Raw genomic sequence first — 27,554 nt, 5'->3', positions numbered from 1 at the left:
TTTTCTATTGTCTGTTTTAGGGACAAAATCTTGTTTAGTAGACCTGTAGCTGAGAAGTCTTGTGGATAATTAATAAAGGATGAGATTTGTCTGACGCTCCACTCGCAGACCACGTGCCTGCAAAAAACCCCACCTTGGCCTGTAGCTGTAGCAGTGTAAAAGCTGCTGTACACCAGCGAGTAATGGGAGCGGTGTCCCTGTGAGCAGCGCTCAGGAAAGCAAAGGCAGCTCTGCTCTCAGCCTGCCGCCTCCTGTCTCGGGGCGGGAGCAGGGTTGGGGTGTTCCTGCAGGACCTGCCTGTGCCCCCGACCTTGCCGCTGGTCGGTGGCGCGCCGGGTTGCCCCAGACAGTAGCCCTTGCCGTTACGTGGCCTTGTAATGGGAGGAAGAATGGTCTCGGGAGACTGTTAATGGTACGAGGTTTTCCATCTCGAGGGCTGTCTTTCAAATCTAACGCCTGTTTTGGTGATTGAAAAGTTGTCAACATTGTGGTAACCTTTTGTACTGCCTGCTCTTGTCCTGCCTGAGCCAGCAAAATAGAAACTTGCTTTGTACCTGTTCGCTAGAGAACAGCAGAACACACCTCACGCTTTTTTTTCCTCTAAGAAAAGCGCAGCCCAATAATCTCCTTCATATGGTTTTGAAAACGTGGACCTCTTTCTGTAGTAAAATTCTGTGTATAAACCACGTTAAAAACAATATATTGCTTTAAAATACAATCCTTCAAATCTCTCAGAAGGTATTCAACGCTGCAGTCCTAGTTTATCTCTCATCAAATTATATTAGATTTTCTGGCATCTGGTGCCTAAGCGTTCAGAGTAATGAATCGCTTTCATCTTGTGCTGGGCACACAGCGTGCGCATACGTGCTGCCGCTACCTCCTGCGCGGTGAATGAGGAATAAGAAGGTCAGTTTGGGCTGTGGAGTTTTTCAGAAGTGCACGCTTCTGTTGAAAATATTCCATTTAAGTAAAAAAAAGAATACTTCCAGCTTTTTTTTTTCCCCTTGTTGAAACAAGATAGCTCATGAAAATCCAGTGTATGCTATAGGAAACATCTGCCTAAGTTAATTTCTTATGTCAAAGGTTGATGCATATAAAAAATCTCAAATGTCTTATTTTCACCTATTTTCACTTTTCCAGTCTGAAAGGGACCTTTTGTTTAAGGTTTAAGCTAAATATAATGTAGATGTTTTAGAAGTGTATCAGGAATGAACCATTTGGGCTCATCTTTGTACCTATTTTTCTTTGGTTTTAACATGCTTTTGTTTTCTCCCCTGCTAGTTTGTTGAAAATTAGAAAATGCCTTTCTCATGTTTTCCATTTTTGTGACAAGGACTCTTTTGAATAGTCCTTCTATAAATGATTTAGTAAAAGCCATCTCACTACAGAGAAGTAAAATCTTCCCATAACGTCACTGAATACTGGTCAGGCTGTGGTGTTGGTGTTAATGGAAAAGAGAAGGGGATCATAAACTCCGTTCTGATACTTGTGGCCAGCCTCCAAAAGGAAAGGTTTAAACTACATATACTTACCATTTCCAAGAATATCAAAGTGCTTCTTTCCTCTGTTTGTCTGCCTCCAATTCTGTTCTTCTTCTATTTATTTATTTGCAGTTGACCATTGACCAAAAAGAAGTCTTCATGCCCGGTGTTGAGGGTGGGGTGGACTTCTCGAAGTAAGTTGCGATGGCATGAAAACCCAGGACAAGGAGGATAGCAAAGGAAAGAAAGTAACTCCCTGAGACTAAATGGCACACCAGAAATAATGTTTCTTGATCTGGAGAAATAAGGCCATGTCAGAATGTCTGTGTGGCACGTGGTTAGAGATGACAGCGCAGAAAATCAGAGCAGGGGCTCTGTGTCATACTTCTGTGCCAGTTCTTAAATCCACAGAGGCGGCAAGCAGTAACGCTGCTGCAGTCCTTCTGCCGAGCCAGTGCATCCCGGCAAGCCTTAAATAGGCCATTTCGCACTAGGAGCAGAGCTGTGTCAATCACGGCTTGTCGATTGTTAAACTTCCCTGAGTTTCAGATTCCTGCGATTTGAGTAGTGTGTATCTTGGCAAAAGGACACGCATTATCTCAAATGCCATCTGTAATAGCTTACAGACCTTTTTATAATGTGCCCAATTTTCATCTGTCAAAGAAAGTTAAAGGAACAATATTTTTTAAGCGATAACTGGAATAATTTGAATTCTGGTAGGCACAGCAGAGAAATCTTTCAAAGAGCATTATGTTCAGAGATGTTCGAGGTCTGGTCTGAAGTCAGCAGGAGTTGATGGTAAGATTCAGATGTCGGTGAGCTACAGAAGAGGCCTTTGGACAAGGGCAACAGTTGGGAAAGTGGCTTAAATCTACTTTCCAGCTCCCCCGAATTTGGAAATTTTTTTCATGAGCTTTCCTGCGATCTCACGTGCTCATTTGAAGATTGGCGGGCTTAATGAAGGAAGTTGGCATCAGAGTCAGGGAAGTGTGTGTATTTAAAGGTCCGCCAGGCTGTGCTTGCTCCTGCTTTTGAGAAGGCAGTGGTGCTGCATGGCAGCACGTGTTCGTGCACCTTTGCTTCTTGTGTTCTCTTCTAGCACGGCGTTAGAGCCCAAATCCTGGAAATAATCATTTACTAAGTGGTGGTCTGAACATGGAAGTGTAAGGGCAGTGTCTACACTGTGGTGTCTCTTCCCCATTTCCTTAACAATCAGATTCACCCTGGCTGGAAAATCTGACAGTCATGAGTGTCTTAGATTGTAAATTTGAACTTGAATTGTAAACCTTCCAAATAAGAGACCAGATTAATGGGATTTAATAAAGTACAAGATATTTTTGTTTTGACCTAAATAACTGTTGTGGTTTAACCCAGCAGGCAGCTAAAACAACCACACGGGGGTTTGCTCGGTGCCCGCCTCCCCGCAGGGGGATGGGGGAGAGAATCGAAAAGGGGGGGGGGGGGGGAGGTCAAACTCATGGGTTGAGATAAGAACAGTTTAATGGGACAGAAAATGAAGATGATAATATGATTAAAGAATATACAAAAGAAGTGATGCACAGCACAATTGCCCACCACCCAAAGCCAACGTCCAGCTAGTTTCCAAGTTGCGCCACCTCCCGGCCAACCCCCAGTTGTATACAGAGCATGATGTCATATGGTACGGAATATCCCTGGGGGCAGTTGGGTCAGCTGTCCTGGCCCTGTCCCGTCCCCCAGCCTCCTCGCTGGCAGGGCAGGGTGAGAGGCTGAAAAGTCCTTGACTGCTTGGCAACAACTAAACCATCCGTGTGTTATCAACGTTAGTCTTACCCTAAATCTAAACCACAGAACTACACCAGCTGCGAGGAAGAAAATTAACTCTATCTCTGCTGAAACCAGGACAATAACATCTTTCTTTTGTTTGGAATCCATTTCCCTGTAGTTCATTGGGGGAAAAGATAATTGTTTTTAGGAGTATTTCTTCTTTTTTAGTTAGTTGACCATGCAGCTGAAAAAAATATTCTTTTATTATTATAGCAAAACTTGTGTGGCCCTTTCTTGCATCAGTAGTCACAGGGAAAGCAGCGGAACACATTCTGTGTTTGAGCACAAGTGTAAATCAGAAGCAAATCCTTGATGACTATACGATTTGTAGTAGGAATTTAGTGCATATCAAAGACTGAGCACATGGGACAATCAATATCAATTAAATTGGTAGCTAAGACAGAAGTGGATTCTATTTCAATTCCAAGATAATTTCAAATAAAAATATTGATTTCATTCAGTGGCCAAGACCTGCCAGTTGTATTCAGAACATTTTTTTTCTTTCTGTGCTGAAATCCTTCACATTAGGTGGTACTTCCCAGCTACTGATGTGCTTTATTTTCAGTATGGGTTTATAGTGCATGTTAACATGTTACATGAACTGTTTAAATAGAACATCACGATGACGTAAAATATAGTGCTTACAGTCCTGATTATTTCATTATGAATGATGCAGTGAGAAAAAGTGATACATTCAGGACTGAGCAATAAAGTACTATTGGCAATTACACTTTAATATGAAAAATGATTAATATCTAAGAATAATTTCTTAACAATCTTTAAGAAAAGATACTGGATGATTACAAGTGATTGTTTTTATCAAACAGTAACTGCAAAGTGTAAAATTACAGAAATACTGATGCTTCTCTACCTGTTCACCAGTCTATGCAACTTGGTGTGCACCAGGTTCAGTATTAGGAGGAGGAGAAAAAAACAACTTACGGTGTGTTTAAGGTATTTTGGGTACGGTATGTTTAATATGAAAAATAAGCCTTTATTCAGTTATTCATTTAAACTTAAAATCCAAGTTAGTAATCCAACAGGAACACGAATACTGGAGTTAGAATTAATGGTTTGCTTAATTAATATTCTTGATCAACCTTTTCTTAGAAAATAGTCTAATTTTAAGGAAAAAAAAGACAGATTGCAAAGTCCCATTTCACTGCCAGTTTTCTTTTGCTGTCTCACTCAGTCTACTGTTGCTTTAAAACAGAAAATTGTTTTGACAGTGTCAAATACCAGGGTTGGTACTGAAGTTAAATTGGATTTTAATTCTTCACTCTACTGAAAGTTAGCAGATCTGTTTGTTCACCAGCCACTTAGCGTATGACCTTGAGCAAGACAGCAGCAAGGGCTAAATTTTTTGAAAAGTGGACTCTAATTAGAAGAATTTCTGTTCTCTGCTGTGTGCCTTGCGGGTACTTGAATGAGGATGCTGGAAAAACACATTCATTGCGCCTTGTTTCTATGAGAAGTAAAGCTGCAATCTCATGAATAAAGAAACTCCCATCTTGGCCACTCGCTTGAAAAGCAGCACGCGTACAGTTCGCAGTGGATGACCGTCTCTTTAGAGGTTACATCCCAGAGTTCCCATGGAGCTTGCAGAGTGGTGGCGACGTCTTCAGCCAAGCCGTGGGGCTGAGGGGGAAGTTTCCACTGAGGAACCAAGGCGGGTAGCTGTAGTGTGCTCGCTTCCAAGTTGGATTAGTCTTCAGCAGCTTCTGGTTTTCTCTTTCCCCACCCAATATACCTTACAAGTAGGTGGTCCTGCTCCTGATGGAAATCGAGAGCACGCGTGAGCTGCATTCCCAGTTTAACTGAAGAGGAAATCAGTGCGAATCACAAACACGATCTGTAGTGTGTTGGCCAAGCAATTTCAAGGAAATACTGATGTGAAAGCACGCTGAACTTCCCATCGTTAGGTTTCTTTGCGAGGAAAGCCAGAGCACACCGCAGTCTCGCCTGATATAAACCACACAGTTTTAACGAAGTGCGCAGGACTTGGCTCTAGGTGCCTACATATCTAGTGTGTCTGCATAGAAATGTTAACTTTCTTCCATCAAGTTAAAGCTTAAGAAATTTCCGAGAGTTCGAAGGAATGCGGTGGGGTGTCACTTTGTTCATCTCAGGAGTATTTTGAGCTATGCTGTGCCAGGCCATTTCGGAGATGTGGACTCAAGGAATAGGTTATTTCTTGCAGTGGAAGGTGCAGGGCACAGTCCGGTCATCTGTCCTTAATGCAGTTAGCTCATCTGGATTTATTTAGGACCTTTGCTGGATCAATGCCAATGTATACTACTCTTTGTTAAATAAAGTCCCCAAGTTTATATTCTCCAGAAATACACTCCCTTCCCAGTGAGGACATGTATTTATTTTTTTACCGTCACTGGCTGCTATAACACTTCCTCCTCCTCCTCTTAAGCACTTGGTGTGAAAATACAGGCAAAAAGCATGGAAATAGGCAAGAGACTTAGTCTGTTCTTGATTTACATTAATGTGTGAGTTTGTTTGTACGCTTTATAAACAAAGGGATTTACCAGCAACTAGCTAGATCCTCCACAGGCACAAAAGCTGTAAGGTAGTTCTGTGCAAATTTGTCACACTTTCTGAAAACTGAAGCGTAAAAATGGCAAATCCTGATTTGTCAAGAAAAACACTAGCAAAATAAAATCAAGAAAATACCCCAGACATTTTTATTTCTTCCATGACTATTTAAATTTTTGAAAATAAGACTTGTGTGCATTTTCTGCTTTTCTCAGGGGTGACCTGTGTCTCTAGTATTTAAAGCTCGTAACCAGTGTTTTTGCTGAACAAAGAAAAAGGTTATCTTTTATTATTATTTTTTGTTTGCAAGTCTCTCAAATGCAGCAATTCATTCTAGTTCATAATTGCTTGAATAATCTCACCTCGTTGGTTTCCAACAAAGCCACCTAGATTGACACTTCAACAAATGGAAAGTTCAGTGTGGAATAAAAGCCAGTGACAAAACCTGACTGCTTTGTATGGAGGCGTGAGAGTAATGGTTGAAATTATTTAGCTGCCATGCTTTGCCTCTGTGAAAACCAGAGCACAGAGTACTACCCATCTGAGCTTATTTTGCACCCTCTTGCCCCACTTCTAATTACTGTTAATTCATTCTTTCTTTTTACTCTCTCTGGCTGTAGTTCTCTGATGGTTTATTTGGAGATGCCGTGCCTGCAGCACGGGAAATCCCGGCACCAGAAGCGTCCGGCCGGGCAGCCTGGGCTGGACGTGGTCTGCTGCGCTCCTGGGTGTGCAGGTTGTGGTAGTGACACATTTTCAGAAGGTTGTCAGAAAAGGGAAGCCCTTGGGGCTCACCGGTGCGTGCGGAGCGTTGTCTCAGGAGGAACGGTGAGTGTTTATTGGGAATGTATAATTTACTGGTGCAAGGAGACTCTTCTGTCAGCGTGTCACTGAACAAAACCACTGCCCCTTTTGTCCAGGGTCCTCGATTTACCTGTCGTGATGGTTTTAAGGCTTTACAGTACTTGTGCTCAGAACTGTGAAAACATACATTAATGAAAAGAACAGTCACAGACCTATTGGGCGTGTATAGAGACCTGTCCAAAAACATATTGACATGGATTCTCTGCAATTGCCTTTGTCCTTAAATCCTAAGACAGTGTTAGTGACTCTGGATCCTCTCTTGTGTCTTCGGGCACCCAGCAGCCTTCCTCCGCAGGCGCGTTCCCTGCCCGTCGTTTCCCGCTGCGCAGGCTTAACAGCTCTCGCGTGCGTGCTGATTGGGGTCACTCTTGTGAACCTGCTGTCTGGTGGGTCTCCTGATTTTTATGCATGTGGAAGTAGCTATTTCTGAATAACCTTTTGAAAAAGTCTTAGAGAGTTAAACGCGGCTGAAAAATCTATAGCAGACTATTGTAAGGATATAATAGAGTATGGCACAAAAGAAGGACCTTTCTCCAGGGCTTTCTAACCTAATTATGTAGCAAATATGTAACTGTATCAGAGGCTGTTGTTGAGCTTTTAAAAATTCTATAGAAAAGTTATTATTTTCTGTTCCATTAATAGCAGATCAGGATTTGCATGTGGTTGCCAGTTTTATTGGCAGGTTTATTAACTTCCTTGCTACTATGGTTATGGCTTAGATAAAAACCTTTTTTTTTTTCCCCTCTTTAGCATGATTTTTTTATCGTCACCGTTTTTTTTTTTTTTAAGCCAGCTTTACTTATTTACCTACAACTGTGATGTCTCAGAACCCCGATCAGGGCCAGCACCCTGTTGCATTAAATGCTGCACATTGAAGGAACAATATGTAATGTAGTAAACAAACTTGCTTCAGGCATTGATAAAACTGAATTTTATTTTTTTTTTCGGATTCAGTCTGTTGCATATGTATTCTGCAGTCTATCGAGTAAGGAAACATGAGATGCGATTTGCCAAGGTAGTTACAAGCTTAATTCTAAGTAGGTGAGAAATCCCACTGTTTCCTTGGGCTACTCATTTGTTAGAGATAGACAAGTGCTAATGTACAATGATCAGTTGACTTCATAATGTACAAATCATGCATATGCTGGTTTTGTAGGGGACTTTAAAGACTGTCATACACTTATGATAAATAATCTGGAAAAGTTCTTACTTAATTGCATGAGTTACTCGTGCCTCTCCAGACATATTGCCACCAAAACCCTCACTTACCAGTGATGCCAGCAGTGTGGTTTGGGATTGTCAGTGCACTGTCCAAGAGGTTTTGAGAAGGGTTTACACTGTTGGGGTGAAAGCTGACCAACGCTGGGCAAAATAATTACTTAATTGTTAAAGGAAAAAAAAAAAACCCAGCCTGAAATTAAAGGCTGTTGTAATAGTGAGTACAGAAATGTTCATTGCATTATTTGATACATCTAAAAGCTTAATAATAAAAATGTTCCTAATCGAGCTGTTGTGTTCTGAGGAATTGGTTGTGGTTTCACTTAACAGAAGTTTTACCTGTTATTAGGAGGTAAAAACAGTTTCAGTGCCCTTAAAAGAAGAGAAGAAAAAAACAGGAGCTGTGTGCTAGGCTTGCTGGCTTCCAGAAAGCTTGTAGATAGTCTGGAAGTGAGTGCAAAGTGCATTTTGTGGAATGGGAACAGAGGCCTTGAAGTGGGCAGGAGATAAAGGATAAATGCCAAGAAACGGTTTTCTGCTGCATCCTCGCCTGCAGGGATCTCGGTGATAATCAGCTCTGTAGGAAGCGTATTGTCTGCCCGCGTAGGAAAGGGGAGTAGAGCACGTTCAGGGAACGATAACAAAAAATTAGTGTCTGTTACTACAGGAATGATGACAAAACCCTCTGAGATCATTTCCCTGCTGGAAGTTACTCCCGAAGTTCTGGGAGTATTCTGGGTTTGTTAGGCAGGCCCACAACTTGTGACAAATGTCAGACTGTTGTACCCGTTCTGCAGCGTGGAGGAATATTCCCCTCGCCCTGTTCTTGTGCAGGTGTGGAAGCATATGCACACGCTTGTGCTCACACATACGTTCATGCACACACAGACAATAGAAATCAGTGGAATTCTACAGCTGCATCCAAAGTTAATTGACATGAAATCAATGAATTTCCCTTCCTTCAAGAACGAGCTTGCAGAACATGACATCTGTAACAATAAGGAGGGTCAGTTCTCTGTCTTGTTTCTTGTCTCTGCCTCTCTTTCTAGACCCATAGCCTGGGGACAAAGTGACGTTGTTCTGTACGCATCCCGTGGACTGGACAGGGGCCAGAGCTGCTTGAAATGCCTGGAGGGCTCGTTACAGCACGTACTTGGAGACCTTGGCATCATCTGCTGTGAAGAGCTGAGACCAGCTCTCTGTAGCTTCTTCATGACCTGGAAGGTGTGCAGGAGTTTGGGCGGGCGTTTGTCTCAGTTGGGTTTACTGTGTGGTTTTGGATGAAAAGATAAACCATAGAAGATGCAAAAGTTAAAAAGAGAACGTAGCAGCAGCTGGATTTAATGTCTCTAGTCTGAAAATAAAATATACTTGGATTGAAAAAACATTGTGCTGAGGTTTTTATGAAATTAAGAGAAATTACTAGTTTAGGCAGCCGTTTCTGTAACACTGATGTGCCAAGAGCGCAGCGCGCAGGACATACGTTCCCTTTCATACCAGCCTGTGTCATGTTAATCCTCTTGTCAGGGCAATTACTAGTTGTGGCCACGATGTGTGATGGTGGTGCAGCATTTTTCTTCGAGCTGTCCTGAAGAGATGATTAACTCGCACACTTGCCGCACTTAGAGGAAACGGAGCATGCAGAAATAATGGAAAGATGCCTTATTAATTGCTGTGACCGTCATGTAAATGTTTCATTGGGAAGGTATTAGAAGAAGGTATCCAAAATGTCCAAGTAACCCAAAATGTTGGGTTGACTTCTGCATTCACATCAGTAAGCAAACTTGTGATGACCATTTGCTAGTCATAGCTGCATTGATCTCTGTAAATAATACATCAAAGAAAATGAAGACTGATGCTCCCGAATGCAAATGCTCAGAGCAGCCACAAGAAAAACCCATCAGCAGGCTTAGGGTAGCGGCTACTAGAGGAATCTCAGAAATGCTTGGAGACTTAAGTCTTAATGAATAGTGGTGACTGATATCTGAGAATTTTCAACAGATATTACTTTATATCTTGTTGCCCTTAGGACCTTGCACAATGATGCGACATTAATTTAAATCTCTTTCTGCAAACTACAGTTGGTTGCCTATGTTACAACGTAACACAGACAAACAGGTTACCCAGGATGGTAAAAGGTCTGCTCTTGTGCAGACTGTACATAGATCTAATTTTCTTTAGCATCCAGTTCTGAAATTAATAATCATATTTGATACTGTGTTTGTATTTTTCTGTATTAAAATTTACTAATATAAATATTTGGCAAAGGTATGGCTATTAAAAACAGTTATCGCTCAGGCCAAGCTGTATCTCTAAAGCCGCTGCTTATCTTAAATCTGCGATGTCTGCTGTGCCAGACGAGCGCTGGGTGATGTGCTGCGGCTTTCTGTGCCCGTGCGGTGCAGAGCGGGGCACTGGCATGGAGACCTGGGCTCGGTGACCTTCACTCATGAGAAGCTCGCTGTGCTTTTTTTTTTAAACCTGATAGCTGCACAAGAGCTGCACCGAATATACAATAAAAGGATTTTTTACTTAAGTAGTGTTCTGCTTTCCACAGGAGCGAGGGTGTTTTTTCTTTTTCCTTTTCTTTCCTTTTAGCTTCTCTAAGAACCTTTGTTCTTCTCTATAGAAAGAGGAGAAAGGGAGCAGCTTTGTAGGAGGAACAGAGAGAAGAGACTCCTGCCTGAAGGTGAACAGGACGGTGAGCAGTCACACCGATTCAGCTAGCCAGGGCGCTTGCTCTCTGCTTCCTACCGTTTGGAAGCTGGACTGCAGCAGGGTTAGCAGAGGGACTATTTGTGTATGCAAATACTGCTCAAGTTAGTAATGATTGCTGGGATCACTAACCACTGGAGTCAGTAGTAACTGATTTTTTCCTCCTGAGAAGGACGTACAATCTCTTGTTGCCAGTGTTATGTGATTGGAGCGTGGAAATTCATCTTTTGACAAGCATGGCAGTGCTTGTAAATATTGCTTGTGTAAGTGTTTGTATGTGCGTTTGTTTTGCATTGTTATTACATAGGCTTTTTTCAATGGCTTTTAGTGAATTACTGAGTTTTGGCAGCAATAATCACATTTACTTGTCATATCTATCTTAAAAAAAAAAAATCCTGCTGTGTCCTTCAGAGTTTTTTGAGTTGTCATTTCTCAGTGCTGTTACATTTGCAGCTGCCTTTTAAAAATGTTGTTGAGGTATGAACTTCATTCTCTAAATGTAGAGAACAAGAGCAAAAGGTTTATTTATTATTTTTTTTCTGAACTTAGGATAAGGGAATAGTAATGAAATGATTTCTATGCCCTTCTCCTAAACCGTTCACAGGTGTAAATCTGTACCATATTGCTCATTAATCCGGCTGCTGGCAAGCGGAGAGATTGTCTGGCAGCATGGAGTCAGTGGCTTCTGCTTCCTCCCTTGTGTTGCCCTGTTCCTGCTAACTCCTCTGTTTCCCTCTCTAAACAAAAGGAGACAATTTCAAAGTGATTGATGATCATCTCCTTTTTTTCCTTTCATTAACTACTAACTACCCTAGAAGGCAGGCTTGCTGCTGTAATACCTGACCACAGATGGCCAGATGAAATAAAATAGATAAGGAGAGCTGGAGTCCATCAAACCAATTTATACAATGGATTGTAAAGAAGAACAAATTGGATGCTTCGAGAAGTAATACTGGGTAATCAGAGAGTGGTGGTTTTGCTTATTTAGTAATTTATAAGCCCATGGCCTTAACTCTAGTTTGAGGATACTGAATCGTTATCAAGGATGTGTCTGAAGCTCCTGGACACTGTCATCAGGATTCCCATAAAATACATCCATTATTCTGCAAAACCTGAAGCGTGCTTCTATTGATTGCCTGCTCTCTAACGTCCAATCTAGAAGTTTTCACCAGTTCATCTCTTATGTGTGCAGCATTGCTTATGTATCGTCCTCCCGAGAAGGGTTTGCATTACGCTAGTGGGTGTCTAAACCTACTGTTTGCACGTAGGGTGAGACTTTGAAACAGTGGGGTTCATCACTCCGGGGGACACTCAGTGTGAACACAGAGGAACCAGTCTCATCCCTTGAGCACCTAAAAATGCCTCCCCTGAAGTGCATAATTAGTGATCTTTCATTAGATCTACACAGACATGTTGTCATACTCTTCTGGAAACCCAAAAGACAGCTTGTGTTTCAGAAGGATGTATCAGGAGCAGGCTGAACTCCTCGACCATTTGTCTTTGCCTAAATAGCAAATAGTCTGAGCTGTTAAAACTCCAGAATTCTTTGAAAGAAAAGTTCCAGGCTGGAATCTGATTTTGGATCATCTAGAAAGAAAAAACTTGTAGAGATGTTGTTTCTCTCCAACCAAATCTTATTTGCTGTAGTGGCAAAGTAGTAGGGCAGAGTTTAGTGCTGGCAAACTTCAGTGTCGGCTTTCTTTCAGCTGGGTAATTAATCTCCTGCTGCTCCTTCACCTTCACAACTGAAACTTTCCTGTCTAGTATGGAAATATCTTTCTAGGGAGCCAAATTACAAGACATACTGGAGCACTTTTGATGCATTTAAGGAACATATTCCTTCAGGCTTTCCACGGAGAGCGCTTTAGGGCCCCGCGTGTGCCATCCTGCCATCTGAACCTTGTTAACGATTCCACCGGTCTTTCTGATCAATGAGCACATTCTTTATGTGCCTCGTTATCTCCCTTCGGGATGTGCTGGAGATTGGGAAGGGGGAGGGCTGTTAGATAAGCCTTCCTGGAGTGTTACTAGAATGTGCTCATAAATAACTCAATATTGTTTTCACAATAACTCAAAATTCACACTAAATAAATGGTCTGTGCCTTTAGAATGATTTTAGTGATAACACATGGCCTAATCAAGATCATCAATAATTAGGATTTTTGCACACAGGCAAGATATTTCAAACTGGAAGATTGCTCGGAGCAGTCCTGGCAGAAGTCAGCCTGGGCTGTGGAAGAGCTTCCTGAGCTATTCAGCGCTGCCCGGGATCAGGATCAGGAGCCCCGGCTGCCTCTTTCAGGACACTGGTTAAACTGCAGAGAACATAAAAGCTTCCCTTCACTTTTTTTTTTTTTTTTTTTGATGCGGAGCGGTTGAAAGCTGAGTGAATGTCTGAATGTGTCGGAGGGTGCATGCCCGAGCCCGGCGAGGCAGCTGGGCACAGAGGGCTGATTCACGGCAGTGCCAGCCATGGCTCCGCTTTGTTGAAGTCCCTGGTGTCGATACGGAGGGAGGACAGAGTATTTTCTGTGAGGCAGGAGGGGCTGGCTCGGGCTCCTTCCATTCTCCAGCTGCACCACGTAAAAGTTGTTAGCGCACTAATACATAGTCTAGCCACATGGCAGAAAAAGGAGGGGAAAATCCACATTTAAATCACTCACAGGTGCATCTTGCAGCTTTTTGTAACTCCCTCAAATCTGTTTCTCCCCAAACTCTCCTATCTCTGTCCAAAGTGACATGTCAGCTTTCCAGCCAGGCTTCCTCCTGTCCCACCCCTGTCCTCCCTTGGGGAAGGATGGGTGATAGGGATACACGTAGAGTGTCTGTCCGGAGCTGGAAGGAGCTCATGTAAGTCTTCAGGGACGTGGCGGTAAGAGAAGACTTGAACAAAAAATGGTGTGTTACTGAAAATCAAATACTTTCAGGTGAAAATAACCAAAGTGAGACCATTTTTCTTTGACTTGCATGTTTTATGGAATAGGTCACTCTCATTGTTATCTTCTTCTGTCTTCAGCTGCTTATTCTTTTGTCTGTAACTTTGTGATCCTGCAGAAGCTTAAGCACATCTCCGGAGTCAGGTCCTGGGAGGAGGTTCTGCCTGCAGTCCGACATGCGTGCCAGGGCTTTCAGGGTTGGCGTCGTAGGCTTCCCCTGCCTTCAGGCCGGGCTGTTCCATCTTGCACCTTTGTCAGCTTTTCAGCTGACTCATGTTTCTGGGAGCAATTGTAGTGTTTATGAGAAAATTGTCTTTACAGTACATTCTTTTATGCTGGCTGACTGCTTATCCAAATTATTCAGAAGAGGATGCACTTGAACATGTAAATTGCGTGTTGTTTGTGCACAGGTTGGGGGATGTTTGTGTGTGAGACAAATTATGACCTTGCCACTGCTCAGTTATCTGGTTTTCTTACACAGTTGGGTAGTTGTGCACATAAATTAGGTATGTGGTGGTGTGCCTGACTCTTACGTTTGAACATTACTGAAGTGTTAAATGACAAGCTATTTCCAAGGGCATTCTTTGTCATTAGAAATTGAGCCAGGCTTTGGCGCTGGAAAGGGACTAGAACTAGCAGGAGGTCCTTTAGCGTCATCTTCAAGTTGGCTCTTTCTGATGACCTTAATCCTTCTCCTGTTTAAGTTTTCCTCAGTTGCGAACTGAAAAAACAAATCCATCAAGGGCTGTTTGTATTCCTCATCTGCCTCGTCCTTGGCTTGAATCTGTGTCTTGCTGCTGCACCTGTCTCTTGCTGAAGTTGGTCTGTGGATGACTTGCTTTTCTTACCATTACTCAGCGATGGGGAACTGCAGAAAGCATGAAGATAGGGGTCTGTTACGGCCTGTTGAAGGGAAGTTAACGTCACTGATGATTAGGTAAAACTCTTTGTTGGTCTTTTCTGATGCATTTCAATTTTTTTTTCTTTTAAGTCTGCATAAATTGTTGTCTTCAAATACCTTGCAGTTTGGAGACTTCCTTTTGGCTGGTTTTAGAGGGTTGCGAGAACTTGGTTCCTGTCAATGTGATGGGATTCTCTCGGCTTCGCCGGTCTAATAGGTGCTGAGGTACTTGACAGAATTCTCTTCTCCCGCTTAGGAGAATTGAAATCCCATAAAGAAATCAATCTCATTCAAACCCTCTCTTCAGGAAACTGTGTATTAATTCAAGCAAACCGATTCAGGCAAAATCCTCGAGTAAAACAAAGCCAAGCTCTTGCCTTGCCCAGCCGAAGCCACAAACGCCTTTCTCTCTGCCTCTCTCCAGCCCCGGCGCAGGACCCACCGCTCCCTTCTGCATGGTCTTCCCCAGCTCAGCTCCCGTTTCAGAAAACGTCTGATTCTTTCTTAAAGATCCGGTAACTTAAGGCTGCTTGGACGTATGCTTCAGACATATACACGTAAACCAAAGCTTGTTGCACTCACACCTGCCGCGCTGGCTTTGCCGGTGAAACTTTGATCCTTTCTTTTAGACCGTGTCTTATGGTAGCTGTAGTGATTTTCTTTACTTTAAAATCTATGACTCTGGTCTTCACCAGTTAGATTTGTTCATTGTTTATGGAAAAGTTATGAGGTCGTTTGAGGTAAAATACCCACTGACAGGGAATTATGTGGAAAGCTTTCACGTTGGGCAGTGGGAAAGAACACCTGCTAATCTGCTCCCTGAAAAGCAAATGGGAAGGTGATCAAATTATTATTATTATTTTGAAAGTTAAGTTCTTTATTTGTGTAAAGTTGTCCTGCAAAGCCTTATCTTCCATTTTATAACTGAGCACAAACTATTCACCCTCACTTTGCATAATGGAAGGGCAAAAAAATCCGCTCTAAATTGTACTGATATTGGAAGTACAATATAAATTCATACTTTTCTGTGTAAATGTAGCCATGGTCATAATGTCGTCATGGATGAGTTTTTTGTACTCTGATGGCCATTATTGTCAGGGCTTTTTGAACAAAGGTCATTTTACAAGTATTTCTAGAAGTTTTGTTCTTGTGTTGTTTCTGTTTAGTTTTGACAGTCGGTAAACATCACAGAAGAAGATCCAGTAAAGAGACAGATGCTGACTTAGTGGGTACACAGTTTGAATGACAAACCAAGATCAACAGATCATTATTTTTCACAGCAAGCAGAGAAGAGCTGAGAGAAATGGCTGATTTTAGTGCCAACCTGTGCTGGTAGTAGCTCTTGTGTTCCAGAATGCTGCGCAACAGGAGAAGCTCTCTTGCACTATTTTCAGGTTTTGCTCTGTTTGATTGCAATTACTTTTTTTTTTTTTACACATTCAGGCCACTACCAGTTTGCTGAAAGTACAGCCGTTACAAAAAAGGAGGCTGATAACCTTGTCTGCTCTAATTCAAATCAGAAATAAGAAGTCGTTGCATGTTGTCAAATGTTTATTTTAATTTTCTGCATTTCTACCAACTTTTGGGCTTTATTCCCAGGTTCATTGAGTTGATGCTTACAGCAGGTCAATTAAGTGTAGGCAACAGGGTCTTTTCAGTACCTCTTGACATCCTTATTGTTGAACTAGCTTAACTCTCGATTAAATCTTGATGCAAGTCGAAGTATCTGCTGCGGTTGCACATCATCTGATGTCTTCCGAAATCCCACTATGTCCTCAGCTTCTTAAGGAAAAAACTAGTTGATCCAAGGCAAAGTCATTCAGTGCTTGTGGAGAGCAGCTTTGGGGACTCTTCCCACCATTCCAGTGGTTCAAGGGTGTATCAGATGTTTTCTGTTTACCATCTTGTTATATATATGGATACAGTGGTAGTATAGGTCAAAATTCTTTGTGATTGTTAAATGGATTAAATTAGTAGCATGTGGAAATGCCAGACAATATTTATTTTACATTTCTATGTTCGACTTCCGAGGTTTGAATGGTAATTGGCAAGAAGGAAATACTTCTATTTCACATTAATCATATGTTCATCATCATCATCATCAAATATGTTCCTGTGCGTGTTTTTCACATCCCTTAGTCTGACTTTTCTCTTCACAAAACTGTACAGCTGATGAAATGCACACACCTTCTCAATTTTAAAACCAGGTTTTGATTTAATTCTTCTGATAGGAACAGAAGAGTTTGCTCCGATGTCTGCTGCTGAGCAGCTGCTGAGGTGAAAGCTCTCTGAAAGCACAGCCGCAGCCTGCCAGTAACTCACAGCTCAAAGAGCTTGGTTTGCCTGTAAATATTTGTACTTCAGGAACTGCTTTATTGCTCTCTTGGATAGCAAATGGCTTGCCTGTAAATTCTTTTACCCAGCGAGGGCTGTTTTACCTGACCGCACTTGTGTTCTGCTCATAAATACTCCAGCCACTCGGGATTGCTTAAGTTTGGGACATTCTAATAAAACCAGACTATACCATGGGACTTCATAAACTCAGCATGTTTTTCTGGAAGTGCTGCACTTCTACACAGCAGCTGTTGGTCTGCCCAACACCTTTCTTGTCCTTGGCCTTGGAAATCTTCTTTGTAAAAAGCATGACCACGTAACAAAACATTAGTATCGCCTACGTCGCTGGAGTCAACCTGGACTGTACAGACCCTTGGGAACGCCCCACCACGTGTTGTCAAACGCTGTGAACAGAGCAGTCACACTGCCCATACAGTAATCGCTCCAGTCATTTGCTTACGGTAAGCAAAGGGATTGAGATTGAGGTGTTATTTCAGAGAAAATGCACCGAGGCCTGGTTTTCAAATATAGGCGATAAGTTGTATTGGCAGGTGGGGGATTTGGGCCCACAAATTGCCGTGTTGGACCATCGGGGGATTTGGGCCCACAGATTGCCGTGTCGGACCATGAGTTAAATGGCAAGGTAGACATTGGGATGTTGGAGTGTGGGGGCTGGCTGTGGGAAACGGTGCTCCTCAGACCTGTGGAATAAGGCATCTCTCACATAAATGGCTGTGCCTTGGTGGAGGCCGCATCCATGCGAATCCACCTGATGCTACAAAAGGTCACAGTTTTTCTGCAATCTGTTCTTGCTTTTATTCTTTGTCAGTAAATGACGTTTAATTTAAACGTCCTTAATATTCGGCAATTACCCAGTAATTACATGAACTAGTTAGGTGTGAACATTTAGCACCAATCCCTCCTAAAGTGAATGAGCAGTCACTCACCCTCTGTCTTCTGACCTTATGCCGTTGGTCTCAGAAGATAATTTCTTCTAATAAATGCCTTTGAGGCAGAAAAATGTGTTTACTGTGGTCTTGACACTGTAAGTGGCCAGGAGCATTGCAAGAGGATGGCCAACCAAGATGATCTCAAATCGTTGCTGCTGAATCACTGCAGTCATTTTCAGAAAGGTCAGTTAAACCCCAGGAAAATGAATTAAAAAATTAACTTCTTATTGTAGATTAGAAGACAGATTGTTGAAGATGTTTTGAAGAAGCCATAAATCCAGTGCTGATACTTAAACCTTTGAACTGGATGGTTGGGTTACATCAATATAAATCAATGGCCAGCTGGATAGATCATAAGCATCAGAAGCCTCAGAACTGAGGGTGAAACTTCTGAGCAGCTCACAAACTGGATGTGCTTAGATCAAATCATCTCCCAAGTTAGAGACACAAGTTACAGGCCAGCGTGTGCCATGACTCTAGCAGATGCATTGTGCTCTTTCTTTTTATATTAAAAAAAAAAAAAAAAGCGACTCCCTGCTGCTGCCCTTCCTCCTCTGCTGGGATCGACCAGCCCCAGGCTGAGCACCGAGCTGCCTCACTTTGCTTCTGCATCTGCTGTTTTTCTCTGCGGTAGCATCTCTGAGCAGAACTGTGTTTGCTGAAAGTAAGGAATAAACCAGTGTGTTCTCAATGTCTTGAATATCATGATTCCAGGCAACGACAGGAGAAGGGTGTAAGGAGGCTATTTTTCTGGTACATGAGAGAGGAGAGTAACTCTTGTCTTGCTGGACCTGTTTGTGAACCTCCACAGGGAATTTTCATGATAGATTGACAACCTGTGAAACCATGACGTTAGTATCAAATCATCCTCGTGACCTTCACACATCCTTGCCGCTACCTGCTGCTTGGATTTCAGCATGGATATAGCAAGCAGTGTTTCCATAGGTTGCTAGGGTTGGAAATGACTTTCTAGAAGTAATCACAGCTCAAAAATTGCGTGATGTTTTGAGAGAGCACAGACATTTATTTTTTTTAATAATGAATATTTATAAAACCATATAGTATTTCAAAAGAGAAGTTGTTTTGTCACACCTGAAATGCTACAAAGATGATGAAGAAAACTGACCCTGGCTTTTCGAAGAGATTTCTTTTTTTTTATTAAATATTGTAGGTTTCAAGATCAGAGGGGAGTTTTAATGCAAAATGAAGAGTTGACTTCAAAATGGTGTAATAAGAAGGAGATGTTTTCTAGTCTTTTGATTATGGTGCTGATCTGCATAGAAACACCCAAATCTGTTTTGACGTGATGGTTGGAAACAAAGCTAACACAGTTTCCAGAAGTGTCAATCATACTCAATGAAAATTTATTTCCCTCTGTCATAAAATTGTACCACCCACTGAAATTAAAACCTTTTTTTCCTTTGGTTTGCTGGTGTGTCAAAGAGAAGCACACATTTAGCTGAATTTCAGGCAATCTTTGTCTCCTTCAGTATTCAGTTTGAATTTCTTTAGTATTAAGATGCACTGACAGTTTCGCAGTAAATCCTCATTATAAATACGCATGCTAAAGAGTCTCAGCATGCACAGCTAGAGTTGTTACTCGCGTAGCATATTTGTTTTCTCTTTTTTTAACCTACTCTGATTCAAATGTAACTCTGTTCTTCTTGCTGTTTAACTTGATTTCAAACAGTTTGAACAATATAGCCGAAGGCGCCTGTTGTAACACGGAGTTGAAACCATGTCTGGAATTTGTTAGAGGAAAACCCAGCTCGGTGCCTGTCCTTTCAAGGCAGAAAGTAGAGCACTTTTAAAAAGTTTGCAAAACTTTGCTATGATCTCAGATTGAGTAAGAGATGAGTAATTTTGAAGGAAGCCAGCAGCCCTGGTGAAGGGTTCACCTCCGGCAAGATGATGTACCTGTTGGTGTTCCTCAGCCTTCAAACCCCTGGGAACATCTGCAGGTGACGCTGATATGGGGAACATGAAAAGAGAAGAATGAGAGAAAACAGTTTTTACAAGAAATGGTACCTCCTGCCATTCCTTAGGAATGATGGGAAAAGTTCTTCGTGTGTGAATAGCACCATGCAGAAATCCACAATAAGAAACGCTCGGGTTTTGCTCCCACTAAGCTGTCCACCTTCTGCTTCAGTGTTTTGCTTTACTAGATGGTGCTGGTGATGGACACTGTCAAATGCATTTTCCTCATTCCCTTGCAAGACATTTTTTTCCTTCAGGAGCTTGGTTTTTTTTCTTTGACTTTTATTGAAGCTTGTCTTTAAGTGTTTTGAATGTATTTGTTCCGTAGCATGTTCTCCTCCCAGGACAAGCCATATGACTGGCAGGGACCAGCCAGATGACTCAATCCATTTTCCTATAACTAGTGAGGGAAGAGAGAAATGAAAAGAAAGCATTCTTCAAGTTTTCCCTGTCTTGTGCTGTGAAGGGAGATCTGTTTTTCTGTGTACAAGAGTGGTCATCAATATTTTCAGTACTGAGGACTTGAGTAACAATAATAGAAAACATTGGTTTTCTACTGATTAATTTCCTCAGGTAGTGTTTATTTTTTTTAAAAAAAGTTATTTTTTTCAGATAGAATCAAACTATAAATATAGCTGTGCTTTTGCACAGGTCAGGTGGATATCAAATAAGATGGCAATGAAATAAGAAAGTGCTTTAAAAGAAATGAGTGCAGCTCCCAGCGAGACGGAGCACAGCGAGGAGCGGAAATTGGTTGGGGAGCATCTAGAAAAATCTGAACGTACAAACAGTTGAGTGCAGTAATGATCCTAAAGAATTGCTTATCAGCTTGGTGAGTTCCGGTGTTTTGTTCAGACAAGTTGTGAGTTGGAAGGAAATTGGGACATTAGGGAGAAGTAAATTGGCAATTCCTGCGGCTGTCAGAATACTGATGGGACAGATGCCCAAATCTATCTCAGAACTATCGGGATAGACCCTCTCCAGGTCCTGTCTTAGCTCGTTAAAAGCCTCGGAGGGGTTCTCTGCTCCGTGTTGGGCAAGGGAAATGCAGGTGGGATTTTTAAAGGCACAGGTAGAAGAATCCCACTTTGTAATTCCTCATGGCCCTTTATGGCTTTGAAATTTTTTTGTCCCAAATCAATAATTGCAAGAAAATAAGTCTGATGCCATGAGGGAGATCCTGAAGAGCTCCAGTCAGCACGGCTCCGTTGAATTCAAGGACTGCAGCAGCTTTTCTGCCGTTCTTGGGTAGAGAGGAACATTGATAAGTTGCCTCAGTCCTCCACAGTATTTCAAGGGTTAATTATTTTTAAAGTACTGCAGTGTTTAATGTTTGCTGACACTTAATTGAAACAAAGCCCATGAAATGAAAAACAAGATAGCAGGAGATTTCCTAAGTCAGAATGTGCCTAGGTTGGGGAGAACTTAATGTCTGTATTGGAAATTGCAGGTTTGACCCTAGAGCTGAGCTAAGCTTTGCTTCTTATTTATATTAGAATGAATCAGATTCTAATTCTGTGGATTTTAAGCCCAATACTTTTCAGGTGAAGGGGGTTTTGGTTTAGGGGGAAGGTTGGTTTTGTTTTGTTTTCTTTTCTTTTGTTTTAAAAGAGTAGGGAATTATGGGGGAATATTCCACTATAATTTTTCATGACTTGTTCTGCTTCCCTAATGTTACTTTAAATATAATCTCTGTGCATTTGTAAATAAACACATTTCTCCTGCAAGATGTTCCTATTACTGCCTAAATGTCTCAATATAAGTTTTGATACGTGCTGCACTCAAGTCGAAAAGCATCACAAATATTTTTTTCTCCCAACAATTACCAAAGGTTACTCAAAGAGCAAAGGCGTTATTTAATTTAATGTTTTAAAACCGTTGAAGAGAGAGTGCACTTGTCACTTTTGAAATTGTCTGATGCTGCCTTTGCCTCCAGCCAAAGAAAAAAGGATTTTGTTTTCCTCGCAGAAGGGTACTCTCATCAGCTGTTACCACTTCGTTGTTGACATTGTACCTTTGTATTACTCTTAGTTCAGGGATCATAAACTTCGTCAGGTCGATTACTCACCAATTAATCTGAAATGGATTTCACTGTCTAATCTAGTTACTTGTATTCCTGTCTCACACTGCTGAACCAGAGTTCCAGCAACCGTGGTCCTGGCGGTGCGGGGCCTTGATCCGGAGGGAGCTGCGTTGGGGTTTTAAATGCCAGGGTGACGCACGGTTGTTTCAGCCGGGGCCGGCTGTGGCTGTCCCGCTTGCACGCTGGTCCCAGCCCAGGTGATGGCTCCTCTGAGGTGCCACGTGTTGCTCATACGTACGCGTGTTGTGGGGCAATAACATTCCGTGCTGTCCGTCCCTACCTTCTGTTAGCAAAAAAAGGAAGGGGGGAAAAACCCCCCGACAACCTCTTACCCTAATTGATAGGCTCATGAAATCCTGAAGCATGCCAGGTTGCCTCAGTGGAAGATCCAGGTGACAGCGGTAGAACTGCAAATGTTTATTGTTGTAAAGGACGAGAATTTTTGAAATACAAGTTCAGAACTAATAGGTGAAGAGCTAGTGTTAGGGTTCCGCAGAAATGAGCCTCCTTTACAGGGTTCTCTGGTTACTGGTGCTTCATGCCAACTGCTCTGAGAAGTTCACTACAGCTGGGAATCAAGGAGAATTATCCTTTCTGCTTTTTTTAATGAAAAATACATTAACTTGTGTTTCCATTTTCATTTAAGTTCTGTTTCTGCTTGCTAGAGCAAATCCGTAGCTAAGCCATTGGTCAATTTTTCTTCAATTAATATCCTTAATCGCATTGTAATTCCATCTTTGTCAGTCAGAAGCCTGTCATTAGAGTTGAATTCTCTTTAACGAGTGTGTCAGGATTATTTTTTTTTTTTTCCTTCACACACCACAAGACATTTATGAGGAAAAACCCCACAAAACTTTAACTACTTCCCTGCGTAGGTATGCGGTGGCCGTGCCCATGCAGCGCTGCAGTTTGTGTGTTAGGTATGGATGAGTCCCTCTTCTTCCATACTTTGCTGAGTCCAGCTGCGCCTTGCTGTTATCTGAGGGTAGATGGGAATACTATACAATCATTATTTTCCTTAGAACAAAACTCCTTTCGCTGTGTTAAATCAAAGCCTTCCATAGTTGGTTGCCTGCCAGTCCCGTACACCAGCAAATATTTGGGATGGAGTTCTTCCATCGTTGAGTTTGGGTTCGGCACCCTGCGGCGTTCCGGTTGCGCGCTCCTCCCTGTCCCCTTGGACCGGGACCACCGTTCCCGGCGCCAACTGGCCCCTTCTGCCGGGTTGTCTGACAGATGAACGGGGTCACGTTAGATTGTCAGAAACTGGGCTTTCCGTCTTTGGATTTGAGAAAGATTGTTTGTGCTCCATGTGTGTTCCCAGGTGCCACAGTGAGCTGGTGAAGGACGCCGAGGCTGTCCAGCCCAGCGCTGCGGAGAGCCTGAAGTTTTCACCAGACTGCTTCCTGCTTCTGCCTCGGAGCCTGAGCCTGGCTGCAGTGGCTAAACGTGTGCGGGAAGGCTTGTGAGCGGTGAGACTTCAGCCTTTTGAATAATTTAAAAGGCAGCTCATCTATGTGTTTAGAGACCCCTCATGCTAGGTTCAAACTTGCTTGTCTCCTTGCTACAGTAACATTTGGGTGGCTTCATGAATGATTCATGTCACTTTGTGTAGGGTCTTGATTTTCTTTTTCAGGTTATCAATACAAATAGCACTGCCAATTGATACTACTTAGCTTGGGAGCTGTGATGAGGCAAGAGCCTGAAATGCATCTAGAAATTACAAAATTACATTTTCATACTCCATTATCATAAAAATACATTCAGAATTAGGCTAAAAAAGAGAAAGCTGAAACAGCGATATACTACATAGCAACACATGGTTTCAGACAGAATTCCTGGAATTACATTATGCAAGTGTGTCACCGCTGCAAGCAGCTCTGTTTCAGCACTACATTTATTCTTGTTGCTGAAGACATCAGGCCCTTAATAAAAACCAAATACAAGAAAAATACGGTAGGAGTTTTCCCCCCCCCCCAAATACCTGATGCTGTGTGTGCTCCCTTCCCAACAGTTTGGAATTTTATTTAATAATTAAGTGGAAGCTAAAGGGTTTAAGGATGCTGCTCGGTTTAGCTGTCAGATGTTGAAGCTCGATCGCTGAGCGTTAAGTCCTGACAGCAGAGGCAGTGTGTTGGCCATCAGTCGTTCAGTTGCGCGTGAAGAAGGACTTCCATCGGAGAGAGCTGGGGATGTAAATGTGCTTTGAGAGGCAGGGAGCCTTGTGAGAAATCAGCCTGCTTAGTATGTCTGTTCCTGCATGTCAGCCTAATAGAATAAGAAAAGGTGGCAGAAAAATAATTGCATTCTCTTTACTAATGAAAGAGCATTTCAAGTCACCGATAGTTTTACTGGCTTAATTACTTTGCAATGGCAATATTCAGCGCCTTTGATTTGAGTTTTGTAATAGCAGTTACATGGACTTATTAGTTCCTGGGTGAACCAGGCAATTTTTTATGCAATTACATTTGAAATGTATTTAAGTGTATAAGTAAAAGTACAGGAAAAAGCGGGAGGTGAACTAATTAGTGAGCAGGATGGGTGTGCAGGGGGGCAGATCTCACAGGAGGCCAGAGCTGGGGTTTCAGTTCCTGCTCGTTCCTCGTGGTTTCAGTCCCATGGTGGCTTCGGCACCCTGAGGTCTTCTGAAAATATATCTGTTTATTTAGCATTAAATTTTATGTAGAAATAAAATCCCACTTGGGGGAATGGAAGAAAAGGAAAGAAAAACAGTTAGCAACATTTTTAAACTTTGTTGTTTCAACCCCTTCTATATAGTTTGTAAAAGGTGGTTCTGAAACTCCCGTTCTTGTTTCTTGGCTGAATTCTCTGCATTCAAAGTAAAAACCAAGGTGTATGTTCAGCTTAACAAATAGTTTTGCCTTTGCTAGTTTCACAGTTGTATGTAGAAATATGAATTTAAATGAAGAACAATGCATTTAAAAGGCTGAATAGTCTTAGTAGTGAGCAGCTTGTTGCAGCAGGCTCAGGCGTGCTGTCCCTGCCGGTGCTCCGGGCAGTCCCTGCTGCTGGCGCGGTGTCCCGGGACAGGCGTCTGCTCTCCTTCCGTGCGGGGCTACGGACGGTCACAGCAGAGAAACCTGCTCCTGGGGTGGGGCGGCCTTCTGTTCGCCCACTCGTGTGAATCCCATCGCAGCCCCGTCTCTGATGGCCGTATCGCATGGCCTGTTGCACGTACCGCACGGTTCGGGAGAGACACGGCTCTCCTCTGGGGAAATTTCACTTCTTTGGCAGCTTGAAGCATCTGTCAGGCTCCACATTAGTGTGGTTTAATAACATTCTTGCTGAGTTTGGCTCGATACCACTTGTAATACGAAAGGCGTTTCACACGTTCGAAGCCATACGAATCTGTGTGTGTACATAACACATCTGAAGCTATCAGGCAGGTGATAACGTATGCTCTGCATTCAGGGCTGCGGAGCATTAGCTGACATCTTCTTTTTAACTTCATAGTAAAGTGAATTTGGATTAACCGCTAATTCTGAAGTGACTGAAATAGTCTCTTCCCAGTGACAGCACTTTTATTCTTCTCGGAGTAAAACATTTACTCCAAGGAATAAGATGCTGTGACAGACAGCACAAGAAGGAAGGTGTGAGAATCTGAGCACTAAGATTGCAGTAAAGCTGTCTTCGTGGCTGGGTTTTATTGTTGTAGCTATTATGGCATTTTACTATGGTACGTTATCTGACTTGCATTAATTATATATGTATATGTGACTGTCTGTACGTTAGTACAGTATGTGTTCTGTGTAAATGTTTTTGTGTTCCGCTATTTGCAAACATGAACAGTTCTTAGATCTAGCAGGCCATAAAATATATAGCCCAGAGAGAAGTATGCACGATGCAATGCAAATACTGGGGCCTGCAAATTTATAATAAGGATCTATGGGGTAGACAAAGATTGATGAATGAATTAACCATCTCACACTTTTGCATGCGAAATGAACAGAACGTCCTCAGAGATTCTTTCAAAGGTGGCAAAAGCATGGTGTTTTACGGAGGAAAGTTAATGTTTTCGTGCTGCTGGAGTTATCCTCAAGTGGTTTGTATTGTTTAGAGGGGTAACAGCCATGCTGCATTGTATATAAACACACAACAGCAGAATTAATTATTGTGTTACACCTTGAAGTTCATGAAAAAAGGCCAAATTCAAAATTCCCTTGGATTAGTACTTGCTTGTTGAGTCAGGCCCTACATTTTTCCCCGGTTATTTCAAAGGCTTCAGTCAGTAGAAAAGTAATCAACATTTTGGAGTAGCGCATCGGTAAGGGCAAAGTGGTCATAAATAGTTGTTGGAACAGGAATGGTATTGACACTAGACTTTCAAATACTTTTAAAATTCAAATGCATCTTTTCTGACAATATAAAAAGACCGCTGCTTTACAGACAAGTTACTCGTTGACCCAAAAATCTTAGTGGAGATAGAATTCGTATTTTGAATTTAAATTGTTGCTTTTTTTTCCTTTTAGAGCTGCAAGAGAGCAAGGTGCAGAGCAACTAGACGTGTTCAGTTACCTTCCACAGGGTAAGTCTGTCTGTCCGCAGAGAACTGAAATGGTTTGCCTTGTCTTGACGGTCCAAGACCCAGCGTGTCCTGCGGTTCATTGCTGAGAGCGCGTATCAGATCATGTATTGTGTAGTGTGTCTTACTAGGCTGTGCCTTTCTGTCTTCCCTGGCTTGTAGTTACGTATTGCCTCTGAAACTAATTTCCCATAAAGCGGGAAAGCTTTTATTCAGCTCCATTATCCTCTTAAACTGTCTCTTGAACCCGGATACAACCGTGGTCTGTGCATTTTCAGTTGTTTCTTACTTCTTTCTGTGAGTCTGAAGGCCTGTTTGAGAGATCTGTGGTGTGGGATGGTATCATGCCAGAAATGAAATGCTGGGTTCAAAATGAAAGGCAGTCATTCCAAAACATTTTTATTTTTAGGTCCTCCTTTTCTTAGACTTGGATGCTGTTTCCCTCTGCCCTCCTTCAGCGTGATTGCTTGCCAAGCCGTGTGAGGCAACTTAAAACTGACATCCAACCACAGCTTGAAATGTGCCTTGAAATCTGTTTTAATTAGATATGAGCCATAATAATTTAATTACAGATCCACCCACTAAATTGTCTGTTTTGAATTGTAGCAGCCGCATTGTGTACAGAAACAAAAATGTTTGGAGTAGATACCTCACTGATTTCTATCAAGGGCATTCAAGCTCGGAATAAAGTACCAGAGTACTGTGATTGTTTAACCTCTAGCTTGCTAATTACCCACATTACTTGTAAAATCTGCCAGATTTATCTAGATGTAAGTCAGCTCTGGCTTAACTGCTTGCTCCTGGGGGATGAGGTGCCTGGTGCATCTTGCGCTGAGGAAGCACCAGAGCGCAGGATCCTGCCCGTACCGCTGATACGGAGCGTACGGCCAGCAATAGATGAGCGGAGCTTGAGGAATGTCTCACTGCTTGGTGGAAAGACCTTTCAAATCATTATTTCCCATAGATTGGAATGAAATATGTATCCCACATTTAAGATGGAATTCCATCCTTCAGTGTGGATACATAGAGGCTGTTGTCCGAGAGGTGTCACTGCTGGGGAATGGTGTCTGGGTTCCTATTCAGTCACTTGGGAACGAATATGAGTTATCCCTGTTTAAATTTACAATTGGCAGAAAGACTGACAGGGTAATTATTACATCCTCGTCCATATTTAATATGTAGAGTAGGCTAAATCATTTGGT

The 27,554-nt window shown here is 42.3% G+C and overlaps 1 long non-coding RNA gene across 5 annotated transcripts in view; it reads left to right on the top strand.

The window, feature by feature from the left end:
* The window catches only part of LOC142603190 (uncharacterized), a 246,655-nt gene that overhangs the window by 61,397 nt on the left and 157,704 nt on the right, over window positions 1-27,554 (top strand). For all 5 annotated transcript variants that reach the window (XR_012837070.1, XR_012837069.1, XR_012837074.1 and 2 more), the window contains exons 3-4: window positions 23,134-23,281; window positions 26,300-26,355. This is a non-coding gene — a long non-coding RNA (uncharacterized LOC142603190). The remainder of the gene's footprint in view (window positions 1-23,133; window positions 23,282-26,299; window positions 26,356-27,554) is intronic.

This window comes from Balearica regulorum, chromosome 10 (genome assembly GCF_011004875.1).
Source record: "Balearica regulorum gibbericeps isolate bBalReg1 chromosome 10, bBalReg1.pri, whole genome shotgun sequence".
Classification (NCBI taxonomy): domain Eukaryota; kingdom Metazoa; phylum Chordata; class Aves; order Gruiformes; family Gruidae; genus Balearica; species Balearica regulorum.
The sequence above is the reverse complement of the archived record's forward strand: the minus strand, read 5'-3'. Positions and strand labels throughout refer to the sequence as shown.